At 34.6% G+C, this 19,303-nt stretch overlaps 1 protein-coding gene and 1 non-coding gene across 4 annotated transcripts in view; both read right to left on the minus strand.

Moving 5' to 3' along the window:
• Positions 1-19,303, minus strand: part of Ammecr1 (AMMECR nuclear protein 1) — a 114,088-nt gene that overhangs the window by 86,212 nt on the left and 8,573 nt on the right. The gene's annotated exons all lie outside the window — the stretch shown is intronic.
• Positions 3,172-3,245, minus strand: Trnav-cac (transfer RNA valine (anticodon CAC)). The gene has a single exon. It is a non-coding gene; the product is annotated as a tRNA-Val (tRNA).

Raw genomic sequence — 19,303 nt, forward strand, 5'->3', positions numbered from 1 at the left:
TACAGTGAAACTACTCTGATACTACATGATGAATACATAACATCATATATCTGTTCAATCCTATACAATGTACAATGCCAAGAGCCCCAATGCTGACTAATAGTTTTGGGTGGTAATGATGTGTCAATGCAGGGTCATCAGTTGAACATACAAACCAATGTGGTGAGAGACACTGATAGTGGGGGAGACCATGCATCTATGGGGACAAGGAATGTGTTATATTTCTGTACCTTCCTCTCACTTTTGCTGTGAACAAGTACTCAAAATATACATATAAAACATTATAAAAGTAATTCCAGGGTTGACTGTTTACTACAAAAAAAGATGTAGAAATGTATGTATAGAAAAGGGGAGGCCAGGGGAAAAATAGAGGTATTTTAGATTAGGTAGAGGGGAGTGAAGGGAGGTGAGGGGGTATGGGGGTAGGAATGATAGAAGAATGAATCAAATATTACCCTCTGTGCATATATGATTACACGACCCGTATAACTCTACATCATGTACAACCAGAAGAATGAGAAGTTATACTCCATTTATGTATGATGTGTCAAAATACACTCTACTGTCATGTATAACTAATTAGAACAAATTTTAAAAAAGAAATGTATGTATAGGATGCTACCTTTTGTGTAAAACCAAAAGGTATGTATGTGTACTTCAAAGCTAGTATATGCCCAGACACTGTAAAGATATGCAAGAAACTGGTGGCAGCATTGGTTGCCCCTGGGGAAGGAAACTAGGTAGCTGGGATTTATATCTCATTGTCCTCTTGTGCTTTTTGAACAGACCATATTTTACATCACAGGCTTATATTAACTCTTCAAAATATAAGTCCATTCCAGGCATATAGTGTTCCTGCCAAAAAGTTTTTAAGTATTCCCTCCATGTTTTTCACCAAGTTTATAAGGTTCAGGAAGCATGGGATGGGATTTAGAGATAGGTTCTTAAACTGATTCAGCATTCTGAGTTTACTGTTAAGACTGTGTACTAATCAAGGGCAAGGGACCACTGTATTAGCCCTACCAGTCAAAATGATAGACTTGGTTATGAACACAGATTTTCTTGAATTAATTTGACCTATTATCCTGGTCATTCCTTTTGACCTACTCTTACAACTCCAGACCTAGAAAGATTCTTTACCATTCGCTGCCCATGAAATGATGTTCAAAATATTAACTTATTAGCAAAACTCATTCTCAGATCAACAATTGCGTATTCCCAAACATTAATGCTGAAAAGATGTGGGCTTATTCTTATGAAGGCAGAATTTTTGTGGAAATGTGAGTGATTTATCAATCTTCTTTTTATGTTAATGTGTCTGAATGAGATGACTCATCAATCATCTTAGCTAAAATTTCCCATACAGTCATCACCCCCTAACTTCACCAGGTTTTGTACCTCTACAAGGCACTTATTTGTATTAGAATTATCTGAGTGCATAACGTAGCTCTCTTACTAGAGTATAAACCTCTTAAGGACAGGGAAGTCTTACATATCACATTATTCTTCACAGAATAGGTCAATCATGTTTGAAGTTATTTCATTTAATTAACATTTCACAATTTAAAAATTAAATAACTTTATAATTTAATTTTAAACTGAATTTGCTTAAAATAGTACAGGTTTATTGTAAAGGTAAAGAAATATTTTTACAAGCACATTGTAGAAAGAAATGATGCTATCATAACTAACGAGCTTCATATCTTGAGGATGTTGCTCTGATTTTATGGAGGTAAGACCAGCATTTAATCTATTTACTAACACTGGTTCCTTTCTCCCTCTTTCAACCACATACAGCCTGCCTCTAAGCTGAAATATTACTACGAAATTGCTAAGCTACTCTCTCCCCAAACTTGGTAAACAAATGCTAAATATGGAGACCAAGATCCCAAGGGGGTGAGGAAAGAAGATGGTAGTCCCTTCTGAGAGCACCAGTTCAATAGTTGCCTACTCACAAGAAATTGTGCTTTGTCTGGTGGACATCCCTGGTCCTGACATTCAGCACTAGAAGCATTGGGGTCCTTGTTTGGTGCTACCTGCACAGAGTTTAAGATATACTCGAAACTGTTCAGAGCTTTGATTCATTTTGTCTTGTCACAGTTCTTCCTCAGATAAACAAAACAGAAAGCAAATCAAAGGAAAGCTGATTTACTCCTCATAGGAATAATTCTACAATGTTATAATGTAAAATTATAAGAGAATTTATGACACAGATCTTTGTTAGTCTATTTTGTAGTTCATTAAGGGAGTTATGTTATAAGTCCAAAAAGGTTAGGTTATACTAAAACTCCATTATAATTCTTAACTTTTAAAATAAGCATTAATATAAAACAATTCCTTTTCATCATATTATAACCCTCACAGTTATCTCAATTTTTTGGTAGTATTACGGATTGAACCCAGGGACTCACACATAGGTAAATATGCTACCACTGAACTACATTCCCAGCCTTTTTTTTTTTTTAACCTTGAGACAGCGTCTCACTGAGTTGCTGAGGCTGGTCTCAAACTTGAGATCCTCCTGCGTCAGCTTGAGTTGCCAGAATTTCATGCATGTGCCACTGTACCTGGCCATTACTTGTCTTTAATAATAAGTCTTAACAAGGGCAGTAACCACATCTTAACTATCTTTGAATCTCTCATACTGCCTAGGACATAATAAATTCTTTGAAATATTTGTTCAAATTAACTATTCCACAGATACATTTACCTGTTCATCGACAGATAACTCACTTCTAAAATTCAGATATCTGTGTTAAAAATACTTATCATTGGGACTGGGGGTGTAGCTGAATGGTAAAGCATTTTCCCAGCACTTCTGAGGCCCTAATTACAGCCTAAGCACTGGAAAAAACACCTTGATAATGTCGTATGGATGTGACATACTTATTTCAGAAAAATACATTTCCAGTGTTTCTTTAAAGGTTCCACCTGATCTAAAACAACTTTCTGGGCCTTAGATGTACAAAATTTGTGACAGATACTTCACATAAAACTGAAAGTCTCTTGAAATTCTTCTGAAAAAAGAGGAAGCTCAGAGAAAGATTTTTTTAACAGTCATAAGCATTTTTAGGGATATCATGAAATTCTTAAATGTGAATTTCAATATCAGATAACAAATATATGCCATTAAGCACTTTCTTTCTTTATTTTATTTTATTTTACTTTTTTTGGTGCAGTGCTGGGGATTGAACCCAGGGCCTCGTGCTTGTGAGGCAAGCACTCTACCAATTGAGCTATATTCCCAGCCCCCCATTAAGCACTTTTAGGAGAGAAAATGTATATGTTACTAAACCAATGCTTGAGTACTGCAACTTCCATAATATTAAAAATCATACTAAGAAGAAGGCAAAGCTTTATATACTCTTTGGTGGTCTTATCATCTTAAAATTGGAACAAGAATAAACTCATATTCATTTGAATGTTCTAAGAATTGATGACTATGAATTGTTTTAAAGTATTTTTAGAGAGTAGAATATTTTATTTCAGCAATATACTCATACCTGTTTACAACAAATTTAAAAATTATTAAATAAAGCTTAGCTTTGGAAATAACCTATAACCTCACTCTCATAATCTAACCTGAGATTCTGAGTACATGCCAAAGCACTGAGATTTCTAAAGCTATCAATTATTTATTTACTTTGAGTCATTATCTTTTTTAAAACAATATTTTTTTAGTTGTCAGTGGATCCTCATTTTATTTATTTATATGTGGTGCTAAGAATTGAACCCAGTGCTTCACACATGCTAGGCAAGTGCTCCACCGCTGAGCCCCAGCCCCAGTCCTGTGACTTAAAGTTAACATCTTAACTTTTAAAAAAATCTACTTCAGGGCTGGGGCTGTAGCTCAGTGGTCGAGAGTTTGCCTCACATGTGTGAGGAACTGGGTTCAATCCTCAGTACCACATAAAAATAAATAGGCATAAATAAAGATATTGTATCCATCTACAACTAAAAAATGTTTTTAAAAATCTATTTCAGATTAATACCAACCAATGTTAGTAGTATACAAAAACTCTTCCAAGACAGCTGTTACCTCTCCTCTCTGCTATTGTTGTCAAATTACATATTTATAAGTGATAAAACTATCAACAGTTTTATAATTAGTGCTTTATGAGGCTGATTTTTAAATCAGGAAACAAAAATAACTTTATATTGTCTTTTATGTTTATATACATAGTTATCTTTACCAGTGCTCTTTATTTCTTCATGTGCATTTAATATCTACAGATCCCCAACTTATGATGGGGTTATATCCCAATAAATTCATAATAAATTAAAAATATAACTTGAAATGCATTGAAGACACCTAAACTACCAAACATCATAGCTTAGCAACATGGTGCACTGTAGACAGAGACTCAGTTGTTTACCCTCATGATTATGTGGTTGACAGGGAACTGTGGCTCATTGCCAGTGCTCAGCATCATGCGAGGACATCATACTGCATATCACTAGTTGGGAAAAGACTCATGTTCAAAATTCGAAGTATGGTTTCCACTAAATTTTTATCACTTTGGTACCATCATAACATCAAAAAATCATAAGCTGAACCATCATATGCTGGAGATCATGTGTAGTTTCATTTCAACCTGAAGGACTGATTCCCTTTAGTATTTCTTATATAAGAGGTGAATAGCAACCAATTCTATTTTTATATAACTGGGAATATCCTAATTCTTTCATTTACACAAGATAGTTTTGCTAGATATAAAATTCTTGGTTGAAAGTTCATTCCTTTCAAGCACTTTAAATATTTCAACCCACTGCCCTTCTTCTGGTCCCCATAGTTTCTGATTGAAAGTCATTCATGTTGAGTCTCTTCTCTCTTGCTGTTTTCAAACTCTGTCTTTCAACAATTTGACTATCATGTGTCCAGATGTAGATCCTTTTGAGTCTGTCCTATTTTGAGTTCACTAAGCTTGGATGTTGGAGATTTATTCAACAAATTTGAGGAGTTTTTAGCTGGTATTCCTTCAAATAGTCTTTCTGTCCTTGTCCCCAAATCTGGGATACTATTTGTATGTTGGTACTCTTTTTTTTTTCAATTTATTTTTATTTTAAACAAATGGGATACATCTTGTTTCTCTGTACATGAAGTAGAGGCATACCATTTGTGTAATCATACATTTACATAGGGTAATAGTTTTTAATTCATTCTGTTATTTTTAACTTCCACCCACCCCTCCCACCCCTCTTTTCCCTCTATATAATCCCTCCTTCCTACATTCTTGCCCTCCTCCCAACCCCCCTCATACCCAAAGGACTTAAAATCAGCATACTACAGAGATGCAGCCACATCAGTGTTCATAGCTGCTCAATTCACAATAGCCAGAGTGTGGAACCAACCTAGATGCCCTTCAATTGATGAATGGATAAAGAAACTGTGGTATATATATATACAATGGAATATTACTCGGCCATAAAGAATAATAAAATTATGGCATTTGCAGGCAAATGGATGAAATTGGAGAATATCATGCTAAGTGATATAAGCCAATCTCAAAAAAACCAAAAGACAATGATCTCACTGATAAGCGGATTTTGGTACTCTTGATGTTATTCCACAAGTTTCTTAAGTTTTGCTCATTTTTCATTTATTTTTTCAATAAATACAATCATCTCAGCTAACATATCTTCAAATTTCTTGATTTTTACTTCTGGAAGCTCAAATCTACTGCCAAATTTTAGTATTTTTTTTTCATTTCAGTAATTGTAACTGTCAACTCCAGATTTTCTATTTGGTTCTTTATAATTTTTGTCTCTTGATATTTGGTGAGACATCATTATTATACTTTCCCTGAATTCTTTGGACATGGTCTCCTTTAGTTCTTTGAGTTTATAATATCTGAGTTAAAGTTTTGTCTACTAATTACAATGTCAGCTTCCTCAGAGACAGCTTCTACTATTACTACCCTAAGTATGTGCCATACTTTCATATTTTTTCTATTCAGTTGTATGTTGATTTTCTGTTGAAAATACACATTTTATATAATATAATGTAGCAAGTTTGAAAATCAGACTTCCTCACCCCAAGTTTTTTTGTTGGTGCTGTTTAGTGACTCTCCTGAACTAACTCTCTAAAATTCATATTCCATGTCATGTATGGCTGCTGAAAACTCTCTTCCCTAAACTTAGTTATCAGCTAATGATTGGACAGGTTTCTGAAAAATTTTTGAATCAAGACCTTTCACCCTTTGCCAAGGGGCCCTGGTGTTGGCAGGGCTCTATAAAGGCTCTGGAAGGTTATAATTCTGCCTTGTCCTTCACTTCCTGCTTGCACAGGATCTCAAAATCAGACACCTCAGGACACAGGGTTAAACAATTATCCCTGATGGGTTTCAACAAATGTCCTGAGGCTTTCCACTGAGTGAGGATGAGTAAGATCAAATAGACAAGTCTTGTGAATAGAACCTTTCCAGAGAGCTTCCAGATAGTTCAGATAGTGACAATTATATGGGATAAGGACATTTGGGGAGATTTCCCCCTCCAGTATCTGCATATTTTCATAGCTACCATAGTGGTCAGTTTGATGACTTTTGAAGCTAAGGTGGAAATGAGGAAAGGGATGTAGGATTAATGTAATAGAATTGGATTAACACACAACAAAGCTCACTGTTCTTACCAAAAATCAGCTACCTCATTGAATAAATGCTTCTTGGATTGTTGGAATCCTTTGGTTAATTTTTATAATTATAAAAGAGGTAGGTTTTGACATTTTTGCTAGTTTCACATTGTATTTATAAATAAATTTTCTAAAGTCTTTACTCCACTATTCCAGAAACTCCCTAGAGTTTGAAAATAATTCTTGCATTGGTGTCTTCTTAAAACAACTGACGATAACCTTCAGCTTTTAAAATATGTGGGATCTCTTATACCTCCACATAACTCTTTTAAGGTATTCAAGAAACCTAAGATTAGAAGAAAATATGATCAGCTTTGATTTGCATTTCTTTTTACCACTGGTGGTCACAAGGAAATAATGTGTCTTTTTATAACAGATGCAATAAAAATGCATTTATTGTTATCAAAACTTGGCTGCATTTCAAATGTTTTAAAAATAACTGCTTATTTTTAAAGATTCATATTTTAAATTTTAAATAAAAGAAGATGAGAAACAATTACTAATCCTAGTCATGGTAGGATTGATGGCATAGCATCTAGTTCAATGCCTAGAGTCATAACTAAACAAATAAAAGGTTGTCAAGAAGAGGTTCCAATGTATTTCTTTGAAGAAATGAGGAAAATGGTAATTATAAGCTTGATGTCTTGACTTGTATAAAGAATCACAACCATTTTAACCCATTTCAGTATTTGCTAGTTTATCATGAGTCGTTATTTACCATGTTACCAAGTCAAATTAAATTATGAAAAAGTCTAACAAACAATAGTAGCATTTTCCTAATACTAAATTAAGAGGTGTCAAACCTAGTATAAGTCACTTGCCACTTGGAGAGTTCTGGGGGTCATGAATGATTTTGGTTACAGATATTAAAATGATAAACTGTGGTTGTATGGGAGATAGAGAGAGATAAAGAGAGGCAGAGAAGAGACAGAAAGAAGAGAGAAAGAGAAAGGGAGGGAGAACAGGAAAACACACACTTGCTCTGCCACTCTTAACGTAGTACCTAGAATTGTAATGAGGTCTGAGTTTGGGATTTATAATGCAGCGTGCAGAATCCTGTTGCAGGAAAAAAAATGTTGACAATCAATGACAATGTATAAAACACTGTAAGAGTGATGACAAAGTCATTAAGATTTTTCTGGGAACCCAATTTAAATAGAGCAGATATTTAATAGAGAGCATATCACTCATAAACAACACTAACAGTAGTCTCAGTGATATTTATGATGCTGTCATTTATTCACATCTTCACTGTTCTATTCCATCACATGTATTTTATAAAAACAATATAAGCATTATAATAAAGGTATATAACACAGTATTTTTTATTACTATAGATCTTCAGAATCTATGGACTTGAAATCTGCAATTTCAAGAACTTATGACCAACCATTAAGGTCCTTGATTAAATAATTTTTCATTTTACTAAGACATTAAAGAATTTGAATCTTGTGTACTTTAAGGCTAACATGTATGAATAAGCTACTAGGTTAGTGAGACTATCTTATCATCTGACTAAGCTTGGATATTTTCTTTACATTGCAAACTATGTATTAACTCAGGAAATGAAAAAAATTTTGTTTTTAAAAGAAGGCCCCTCCAAATAAAGCAAATTTCTAGTGCTGGTGATTAACATACGGAAATGATTTAAGAATTGTAAAGCAGTGTTGGTTCTCAGCCAAAAGATATGAATTTTGGACAAGTTAAAGAGTAATGTGTTGAATTCAGCTTTGACTCAGACCTATGAAATACAAGTCTGCCATAAAACATTTTATGAAGGAAATTACATACTAAAACATTATTTGTGTTTTCAGAGATACCTTATAATCCCCTGGGGTCAGACTTCTTCAAATCTATTTTCCTTCATCTAAATTATATTAATGTGAGAACAGACACATCAAGAATTTCCATAAAAACAAAGAATGGTAATTTCCTCTTAAAATATTTAATTGAAAAATAAAGACTAAATATTCAAGGCATAGAATTAGATGATATCATATATGTATATATTGTATAATCATTATCATGGTGAAAATAGCATATCCATCACCACCCATGTATATTAGATTCCCAAATTTGTTCACATATAACTGAACCTTTGTATCCTTTGATCAATATTTCCTCATTTCCCTCGCTCTCCCCCAGGCCCTGGCAACTACCATTCTACTTTTTCTATCAGTTTGACTTAATTTTAAGACACCAAATATAAATGAGATCATGCAGTATTTATCTTTTTGTCTCTGGCTTATTTCACTTAGTATAATGTTCTCCAGGTCATCCACACTGTTGCAAAAAAAATGGCGGGATTTCCTACTTTTATCATTAAATTATATCCCTGTTGAGGGTATGTATGTGTGTATGTGTGCATGTGTTAATCACAATTTTTTTTATCTACTTTTCTGTAAGTGGATGCTTGGGTAATCATCTTCACTGCTCTGAATAATGTTGTAATAAACATGGGACTGCAGATATCTTTTCATCATACTATTTGCTTTTGACATATACCCAGTTGTGGGATTGCTGGATGGTAGTCCCATTTTTAATTTTCTGAGGAACCTCAATACTGTTTTCCATAATGGTTGTACCAATTTACTTTCTACCCAGTAGGGTACTAGGGTTCCTTTTTCTCCACATCCTTGGAAACACTTATCATCACTTGTCTTTCTGATAACAGCCATCTTCACATGTATGAGGTGATTTTTTTCACTGTGGTTTGCTTTGCATTTTCCTGATGATTAGTGTTATTGATCACCTTTTTTCATGTACCTATTGGCCATTTGTTATGTCTTATTTGGAGAGACGTCTATTGAGGTAAAGAGGTACTTTATTTGGAGAGATGTCTATTGAGGTGAAGAGGTACTCCTTTTTTTTCCACCACACAGGATATTGCAAGTATGTCAAAAACATAATAGTGAATTAATGAGTACACCATGGAAATCAGTTTTCCATTATGGTTATTTTTATCTGGGAAATGCTGATTTGTTTCTAACATAGGATTGATCCCCAGTGGTCCACAGTCACTAAGCCAACAGATTCATTAGACTTATATTCAGGTACCATGTAGGAAAAGATTAAAAGTACAAATGGGTAGGAATTGAGGAGATTTGTCATCAGAGATTGTGAAAAGTCTAGTTTTTCATTACTGTACCAAAATACCTCAGATATTCAATTTAAAAGGAGGAAAATTTTATTGTGGCTTATGGTTTTCAAGGTTTTAGTCCATGGCTACTTGGCCCTATTGCTTTGGCCCTGTGGTAGCATGGTATATTATGGCAGGGAGCATGTGGTAGACAGTAAAGTTGCTCCCCTCATGGCAAGCCAAGAAAAAGAGAAAAGGGTGAGGATCTTAGTATCCCCTTGATGGGGATCTAACTTCCTCCTACTAAGCCATGCCTCCTAAAGGTTCCAATATTTCCTAATAGTGCCAAGTGGAGGATCAAGCATTTAATACATGGGCTTTGGGGAACCATCAAGTTCCAAACAACAGCAGTCACTCATCACAAATGGCAATTTTTTTTTTGCCTTTTCATGCTTTATTTTTGTTAATTTTATATTTTATGCTATAGTGTATTTATGTTTGTTTTAATATCAAATTCATGTTTTAAGCTTTATTTCTGGAAAACTTGGTACTCCAAGGAAAGCTACCATATTTACCCTGTATTTTCATTTATCTTCTAGCACACCATCATGTATCTATAGGTACCCCCAATATGTTTAGACAAATGCTTCTTTCTTTCCTAGGATTTCCATAGTCAGAAACTTCTCGTCTGGCGTCCAAGGGCAGATTTCAGGGGTTTGCAGTAATGCCCCAGATTGAGAAGCAGACCTTGATTTTCCCAGGCAACGTCAGCTGATAATCTTTGAATATCCTTAACCCATTTTGTTCCATTGTCCCAGATGTGAAACGCCTATAAAAACTCAAATTGAACATCATATATACCACTTACAGAACTTTGAAACAATGTTGGAATATTTATTATGCTTTCAGAATTCAAAACTTGGGACTTAATGTGTTAAGAAGTTAGCACTTCTGAAAACTCCTATGAAACCTTGATGAAAGATAAAAAACTTCAAATCAGAAAAATGCTCTTAAGCTCAAAATTTTGCATAAAATGTCATTATGTTTGCCAAACCCCTAAAATCTATTATTAGACTCAAAAGATAAAGACATATTAGGAAAGAAAGAAGCATTTATCACCAGGTGCCTGTAATCCCAGTGGCTTGGGAGGCTGAGGCAGGAGGATAGTGAGTTCCAAGTCAGTCTCTGCAATAGTGAGGTCCTAAGCAACCCAGTGAGACTCTGTCTCTAAATAAAATACAAAATAGGGCTGGGGATATGGTTCAGTGGTTGAGTGCCCCTGAGTTCAATCCACAGTACCCAAAAAAGGCATTTATCTAAACATATGGGAACATATAGTTTAAAACAAACAATAAAATGCAGAATAGTATCAATAATTTTCCAAGCATTCCAATTTTCTTTAGAAATGGAATCAGAGTTAAAAATAAGCATATGATTAAAGCCTATCCCATATCTCACTGAGGTCCATAAACACATACCCTTACTCTCTGTGCATGCAGCTTCATATAGCCAAGTCAGTATCCAAATATCCAATAAATTTAAAAAGATCTTATGGTTTCAGTTAAACACACAGAAAGAGATAATCACTTTCAAGTAAGGTACAGGAAGAAAGAAAGTGGAATATCTCACTCACTTTCTACTTTAAAACCCTCCTAGAAAAAATTCTAGAAATTTTTCAGATTTTTTTCCCTGAATTCAAAATAGATCCAAGTAAGCAATGTATATACTCCTATAGATAATCAAATGCATTGTTTGAAAAAACTTGGAAATCATAAATTTACAACCCCCTACCCACGTTATTCCACAACCTCCCCCAAATGGAAAACAAGCAGAATCAGTAAATAACTTGCAAGATACTATAATATGGTAAACACTGCTAGAATTTAAGTGGTAAAAATTCTATAATGCAGGGTTGCAAACTGGTACAACCACTCTGGAAAACAGTATGAACATTCCTTAGAAAACTTGGAATGAAACCACCATTTGACCCAGCTGTCTCACTCCTTGGCCTATATTCAAAGGACTTAAAATCAGCATACTACAGTGATGCAGCCACATCAATGTTTATAGCACCTCAATTCACAACAGTTAGATTGTGGAACCAACCAGATGCCCTTCAATAGATGAATGGAAAAAAAAACTGTGGTGTATTTACACAATGGAATATTATTCAGCCATAAAGAAGAATAAATTATGGCATTTGCAGGTAAATGGATGGAGTTGGAGAATATAATGCTAAGTGAAATAAGCCAATCCCAAAAAACCAAAGGCCAAATGATCTCTCTATAAGTGGTTGATGATACATAACGGGGGCGGGGGGGAGGTGAGGGAAGAATGGAAGAAGGGTGGATTGTGCAGATGGAAATGAGGGGTGGGGAGGGGGCAAGGGAAGGAAAGATAATAGAATGAGACAAACATCATTACCCTATGTACATGTATGATTACACAAATGGTCTGACTCTACTTCAAGTACAACCAGAGAAACAATAGTTATACTCCATTCGTGTACAATGAATCAAAATTTTTAGGAAATTCTATAATGCAGGTACTAACAGGCCTTCAGACACTCAATACTATTGCTCTTGAAAATGGCAAAGCTAAAGAGAGAAATTGTGTTGAGAAAGGGGGAAGAGAGGCTCTTTCTACATTTATACCTCAAACGTGAGGTGGAAAGATTGGGAGAGAAAAGTATTCAAATAAATATACCAATTCTGAGAAAATTAAAGCACCACAAGGCCATACTAGGCTAGTGGAAATGATTTGTTAGCAAAGGGTTAATGAGGGCTTATTATGAGATGGTTAATAATTATAACTTCATGAAAGTGAAAGAAAGCTTCAAGACTAAACCATTCCTCTTTTAAGAACTGATTGGAATTTTTCCAGACTGAACTGAAATAAACACAAACTATGGTTCTAATAGTTGCAGCTTGATAGAGGCAGGAACCAGAACCCATTGGACCCACACACATTTTTTTCACTTTAAAACAAGATTTACTTGTTCTCTTACCACAGCCAAAATGGAAAGTCACTGACTTTTTTCAACAATTGTGTTGTACTCCATGGAGGTCACTGCCAAATTAAAATGCACTTTGCTTGAAGCCTGAGAAAAATGAAGTTGACATCTAAATGGTTCAACTCTCTATAAACAAAGTTACCTCCCTCTTCCCTGATGAGGGCAACCACCTCTGTTAATAAAGATTTCAGCATATTAAGAGTTATCAGGAACGTTTTTATGGTCTGTACTGAGAACTGCAAGATTCCATTTGGTCTCCTATCCTATTACATAGCAAGAGTCTAGAACCACTACATAGGTCAATATCCATATCTTCATCAACTTCTATTAAAAAGTATTTTATTTTTCTCAATACATAACACTTCTTCACATCATTATTAAACATTTTTAAATTATATTGAACAATGATTATTCTTTAAGGAGAAAAGGAACAAAATTAAGAGTCCATTAGCTAGCTAATGATACATCTTTTTTATGATATATCTTTAATTATATTGAGACATAAGGTTAAAACCTAAAAAATTTCAGTTATCACTGTAAAATATTATTTTAGTAGCCCCTTTTTATTCCCTGGAATGTGATTCAGAATATAATTCATATTATATTCATAATTCTAACCTATGACATGAGGAAGTATTCATTTACTAATTTTTTTTACAATTTATTTATTTTGACTCATTGTAAACAAATGGGGTACAACTTGTTTCTCTGTACATGAAGTAGAGTCGTACCATTTGCGTAATCATACATGTACATAGAGTAATGATGTTTGTCATTTACTTATAAACACAAATGGACTATACTATAGAGAACACTGTTAAGTATGCTGACATAATGTTAATGCTTATGTGGTTAGAACCTGTAGTAAGTTCTATAATTTCCTTATATTCTGAATCACATTCCAGGGAATAAAAAGGGGCTACTAAAATAATATTTTACAGTGATAACTGAAATTTTTTAGGCTTAACCTTATGTCTCAATATAATTAAAGATATATCATAAAAAAGATGTATCATTAGCTAGCTAATGAACTCTTAATTTTGTTCCTTTTCTCCTTAAAGAATAATCATTGTTCAATATAATTTAAAAATGTTGTTCTAATTTAAGACACTATTTTAGAATTTTGTTCCTAAATAATAGTATAAAACCTTTACACATTTTGCTTATTTATATATAGTTTGTGTCAGACAGGAAGATCCAAGTTCAAAGCCAGCCTCGGCAATTTAGTGAGGTCTTAAGAAACTTAATGAGACCCTGTCTCAAAAAATAAAAAGGGGGACTGGGGCTGGGGCTGAGTGGCAGAGCACTTGTGAGGCACTGGTTTTGATCCTCAGCACCACATAAATATAAACATATAAAAAACAAAGGCATTGGGTCAATCTACAAGCAAAAATAAATTTTTTTAAATACAAGGGGCTTGGTATGTAGTTCAGTGGTTAAATATCCTTGGGTTCAATCCCCTGGTACCAAAGAGAGAGAGAGAGAGAGAGAGAGAGTGAGTTAGTTGTAGCAATCATAAATAGGGCATGCTAAGAACCATGAGGAACATACCCATTAGACTAATCAATGTTTCAACTAATTTCATAGATTGTATTATTCAATAATTAGTACACAATCTTAATATAATTATTACAATTCCCAGTACCTACATTGCTAAATTTTCAATATCCAAGTAAAATTTCTTCATTAATTTGGGGAGAAAAAAGTAGTTGAAACCATTTTATTCTATAATAACTAGAGTATTTTTTTAAATTACATAATCTTTGTAGCTAGTCAATTTTTCCAACTTCACATTTGAGACACTGAGTTTAGAAGAAAAAAAGAACACTGAACACAGAAGGCACTCAGGCAAGTGTGATATAACCAACGTTACTCTAACTGACTTGTCCTGAATGTGTATTGATGAATGAAAGCACTTTGTCTATACAGCAGACGCCTGCTTGTGTTATTTCCCAGTCTCTTGTCCAGCCTTCACGACATTCGTGACATTAAAGGAACTGCTGAAGCATAATTAACTGAACAAAAAGGAAACTTTACCAAGAAAGAGGCAATTTACAGGCCATTACTAGTTGAAAATTGTCAACTGGTAGATCTTCATTTCCCAGTGCCTGAATTACAGCTAACTCCTGACAGGTGCCCTTTCTTGCTAGGTTCTCCATCATTTCAATCTACCTTTGATTGGTACCCACTGACCATTGTAAAATGCTCATTCTGACCTCTGTTGTTTCCTTGCCTAGAATGCCTTTTCCATCTATGAAAGTTCTATCCAGCCTGAATCCTACTTTGTCTTTGAAGCCCTTCTATGTAATCCCCAGCCTATGTTCATCTGTTCAAACTCCCTAAAGACCTCTTGCCTCTATCACTCTCATTTAGCCTTGAATCATATGTGATTTCATTATTTGTTTCATGAATATTGTCTCCTCAACATATCTGCAAGCTTTTTAGGGACAGGAAGTATGGTTTATGCTTCTTTTACAGGCCTCTAACCTATAACCAAAAGGGAGCCTAGCAGAGTGTTCTGCCCATTACAACTATATTACTTGAACTGAAATATTAGAATTAGCCATAATATGAAGAAAATATTAGCTTAGAATAAGAGGTAAGTATTGATGTAAAACAAACCATCTTAAGATAACACTGGCAAATAAATCTTTTGTTTGAACAAATGTCCATTTTAAAAGTCTCTAAGCAAAGGAATAATTGTGGTGGAAATTCTACTTTCTTATTTAGAACTGTAAAGACATCCCTAAAAGGAATTAGTTTAAAAATGTTCCAAAATCACAATTGACACATTACAATTTACTGGTAAAATTTAAAATATGTGCAACCCTGCTAATAATAAAGAACTTTATAGTGGTTATATAGACAAAAGAACCAAAAACAATTTCAAGATCCATGACTTGACCACGTCTATTTTTTCGCAGATGCCACTGCCACATACAGATGAGATCATTTCATTAGAAACAAGTATGTACACTATAAGCAGCAATTTCAAGAATTGCTTAACTTAAAGTGGTTTATGTACACACATAGGGATTTAAAGGCCTTACCTATTATATCCATTATGCAATTTATCCTCCAATTTTCCATCTCTTTAGAAAGTACATTTGCTCAGAAATATTCCTCAGAAACTGTCAAAAATAATGTTCTCCTTTAATGCCTTAGTCCTTCCACCTTTGAAAGTAGGTGAACAAAGGCAAAAGCTTCTATCTGTCAAAGATGTTTCCTTACATTATTATTAGCAAATTCGTCAGAAAGCCCTAAAGAACAGTGGATGAGTAGAATAAAAGGAAAGATAGAAAAGTTCCTCTCAAATAAAAGCAGCTGGTATTAAGTATGCTAATAAAGTAAATGATAAATGTGAGGTTAAATACTAACTGAAATGCTAGTAGTTTGAAACACATTCAAAAATGGCCATTTCTGATTCTAATGCCTTTAATCTAATTTATTCATAATTTTTAATAAGTTTGGAAAAATACCTCAAAGGCTAAATTAGGTTTTCTTGTAAGCAGGCTCTATGCATCTCTAGTACATGTTTGTAAGACTAATTTTTAAAGAAGTCCCAAAATTCCTATGAAAAATTAGTTGCATTGGGTAGAGCCACTATTATGCACCTTTAAAAAGTAAGCTAAGCTTTGTGCTTATAATTAACAACTCTGTAAACTTTAAATTTGTTAAGAGGGCAGATCTCATATTTTACCACAGTAAAACAAAACTCAGCATACATGCATATAAACTGCTTAATCCAAAATGATTGAAATTCTAATTTTTCATAAGAATGTAGTGGGCAATGTAATGTGTAAAGGCAAGTACTGTTAAGAGGCACTAGAGAGGCTGTGGCTGTGGCTGTGGCTCAGTGGTAGAGTGCTCGCCTAGCACATGTGAAGCACTGGGTTCGATCCTCAGCACCACCACATAAAGATAAATAAGTAAAATAAAGGTATTGTGTCCACTGACAACTAAAAAAAAATTTTTTTAAAAGACACACTAGAGACAAAATACAGAAGATATAGGTATGTGCCTTTGTATAAATATATTCCATAGGCAATCAGAAATTACAGGTGAGAGCTGGGGCTATAGCTCAGTGGTAGATGTGTGACTAACATTTGGGCGGCCCTGGGTTTAATCCCCAGTACAACCCCAACCAAAAAAAAAAAAAAAGAAAGAAAGAAAGAAAGAAAGAAGAAGAAATTGTAAGCGGAGCTATCCTTTAATATTATCTGTCCTATAATTCTGGCTTTTACAAATAAATGGGAGCAAATTATATAAAATAAGCTTACTAAATAAATACACAGGTCATGCACTGCAGCACACAACTATACTCCCAATGACTCAGGAGGCTGAGGCAAGAGGGATGTAAGTTCTAAGCCAGGCTCAGCAAATTAGTGAGGCTGAAGCAACTCCATGAGACTGTCTCAAAATAAAAAATAGAAAGGGCTGAGAATGTAGCTCAGGGGTAAAGCATCCCTGGGTTTAATCCCCAGTATGAAAAAATAAATAAATAAATACAACAGCCTAAAATTAGCTATATCTGAATACCTGAGGATTTGTAACTATGTTCATAGACAAGTTAAGAAAAATGATAGTAATGACCAGAAACACTTATGCTGTTTGAGGTATTCTAAAGCGATTTGTCTCATAACTCCCAAACTTGTGTACAGGCCTCATATACATATGAAAACCATATAAATAGTTTTCAATGTGGTCTGTTGGAAGTACCATACCTTTGTTATTAAACTTCAGCCTGTACATTCGTTTCTGCTATAATTTTTTAACAGGTGTGCCATGGCCACTGACCCTAAAGAAGGGACATCTAAGTGTATATAATATAAAACATGCTTCTTAAAGCACTCCTCTCCAGGTCATGTGTTCAGTCTCCCTTTTCTGCCCTGAATCCGGGTTTCACCTCATTTAACTACAATTCATTTTTCTCCCTCCCTGATTCCCAGGTGCCCTCTATTCCTGCCTCCAGTCCTATGTGACTCCCTTTCTCTACATAGCCAACACATTTTGTGTAGAAGAGCAGATTTCTGCAAAACAATTCACCAGACAGGGTAGTAGTTGGAGGAGTTTGTGGATTAAAACACCACAAACCACATATCACCTCATTAGTGTCAGAGAAATAGAAGCCATATCGTTCCCATTTGTTCTTGTGAGGGATTTTTGAACTGACAAGTAGAAAAGTGTGGGAGTAGACGGATCCTTGAACTGAACAAAAAATGTTAACTACTGACTGCCCCACATCTAGTCCTAACTACAAAGAGCTATTCCACAAAATCAAGTACCTGGTCAAGCTAGTAGCAAGTTTTTTTGCTTGTTTTAATGCAAAAGAAGTCAGGACAAGGTTTTTTATTTTGTTTTTATCATGGGGCTATTTATGAAATGTGCTAAGAGCACTACTCTAACATGGAGAAAGGTAAGAAGTTTTCATGAGATTTTTTCTTTGGTGAATAAGTCACTAAATCACTAATACCATCTTCCACTTACCACATAAAAAAGAATGTAAAAGAGCAACCCTCATCTGAACACTTACCTCAACATTGTTCAAAATCAGCACACACAGGATATTTGCATTTTGTTAATGAGATGTGTACTGAGGTCCAACTTTTACCAGCTACCTAACTTAATTTGCATCTCAAACCACCTATAATTGCCTGTGTAAGAAAGAAGTAATGATGTCACAAAAAAGAAACACACTAATATGACTAGCACATGAGCATTTCTTTGACCAGATACAGTGCTGTGAGATCCCCCCAGGACAACAGCACCAAAATGAAGTTTTCAGAGTCCATTCTGCAAGAATGACACAAAGATCCACTAACACTAGAAGTAAAGCAGAGTATTTGATGTTACCACCTTACAGTAATCCAAAATCCCAAGAGAAGATATGTATCTAGAATTGCATGTCATATGCTTACAAATCACATTAAAATATATGGAATGGCAAGGCAAACTATATAGGCTGTTAAGTCAATCTCACTACTTTCCATTACTAGAGAGCTGGTCAGCATCTTCTGGCAGGATATTGCATAAAACAGTCAACTGTGCTCTCCCAGCACTGCATGTGGCTTTGGGTCACATTGTGGATTATCTGTAAAATGAAACAGATAGGGGAAAGGCAAGAATCATCAAGACTATCACAGACCTTATTGAAAAAAACTAATATTAGTAGGCCTGGACTCACGCAGAACTCACATTTGCCCATCCACTGATGATTGCAAAGATCATAAAGTAATATGGCTAATCCTGTCTATCGATAACAACCATCCTTCATTATTGAGCAAAGCTGCAAAACAGATAAAGTTTGATTCAATCTATCTTCATTTATAAACTTGAGGACTACAGAACCTAGAATCTAGTACCAGACAACACTCCTAGTCCTTCAAAAATTTCCTTTAATTGCAGGTCTGAAACTACAAGTTCCTAAGATAGTCCTCCACAAGGCTCTATTTTTCTGAAGGTTATTTTATGATACACACATAAGAAAATGTAAGAATCACTGACTGCTTTACAAATTGATAAACCAGTTATTTTTACTAGCAGTAATAAGCTGAAAACTATCTCTACCCTTCTGAGCAGTTCA

Source organism: Sciurus carolinensis, chromosome X, assembly GCF_902686445.1.
Source record: "Sciurus carolinensis chromosome X, mSciCar1.2, whole genome shotgun sequence".
Classification (NCBI taxonomy): domain Eukaryota; kingdom Metazoa; phylum Chordata; class Mammalia; order Rodentia; family Sciuridae; genus Sciurus; species Sciurus carolinensis.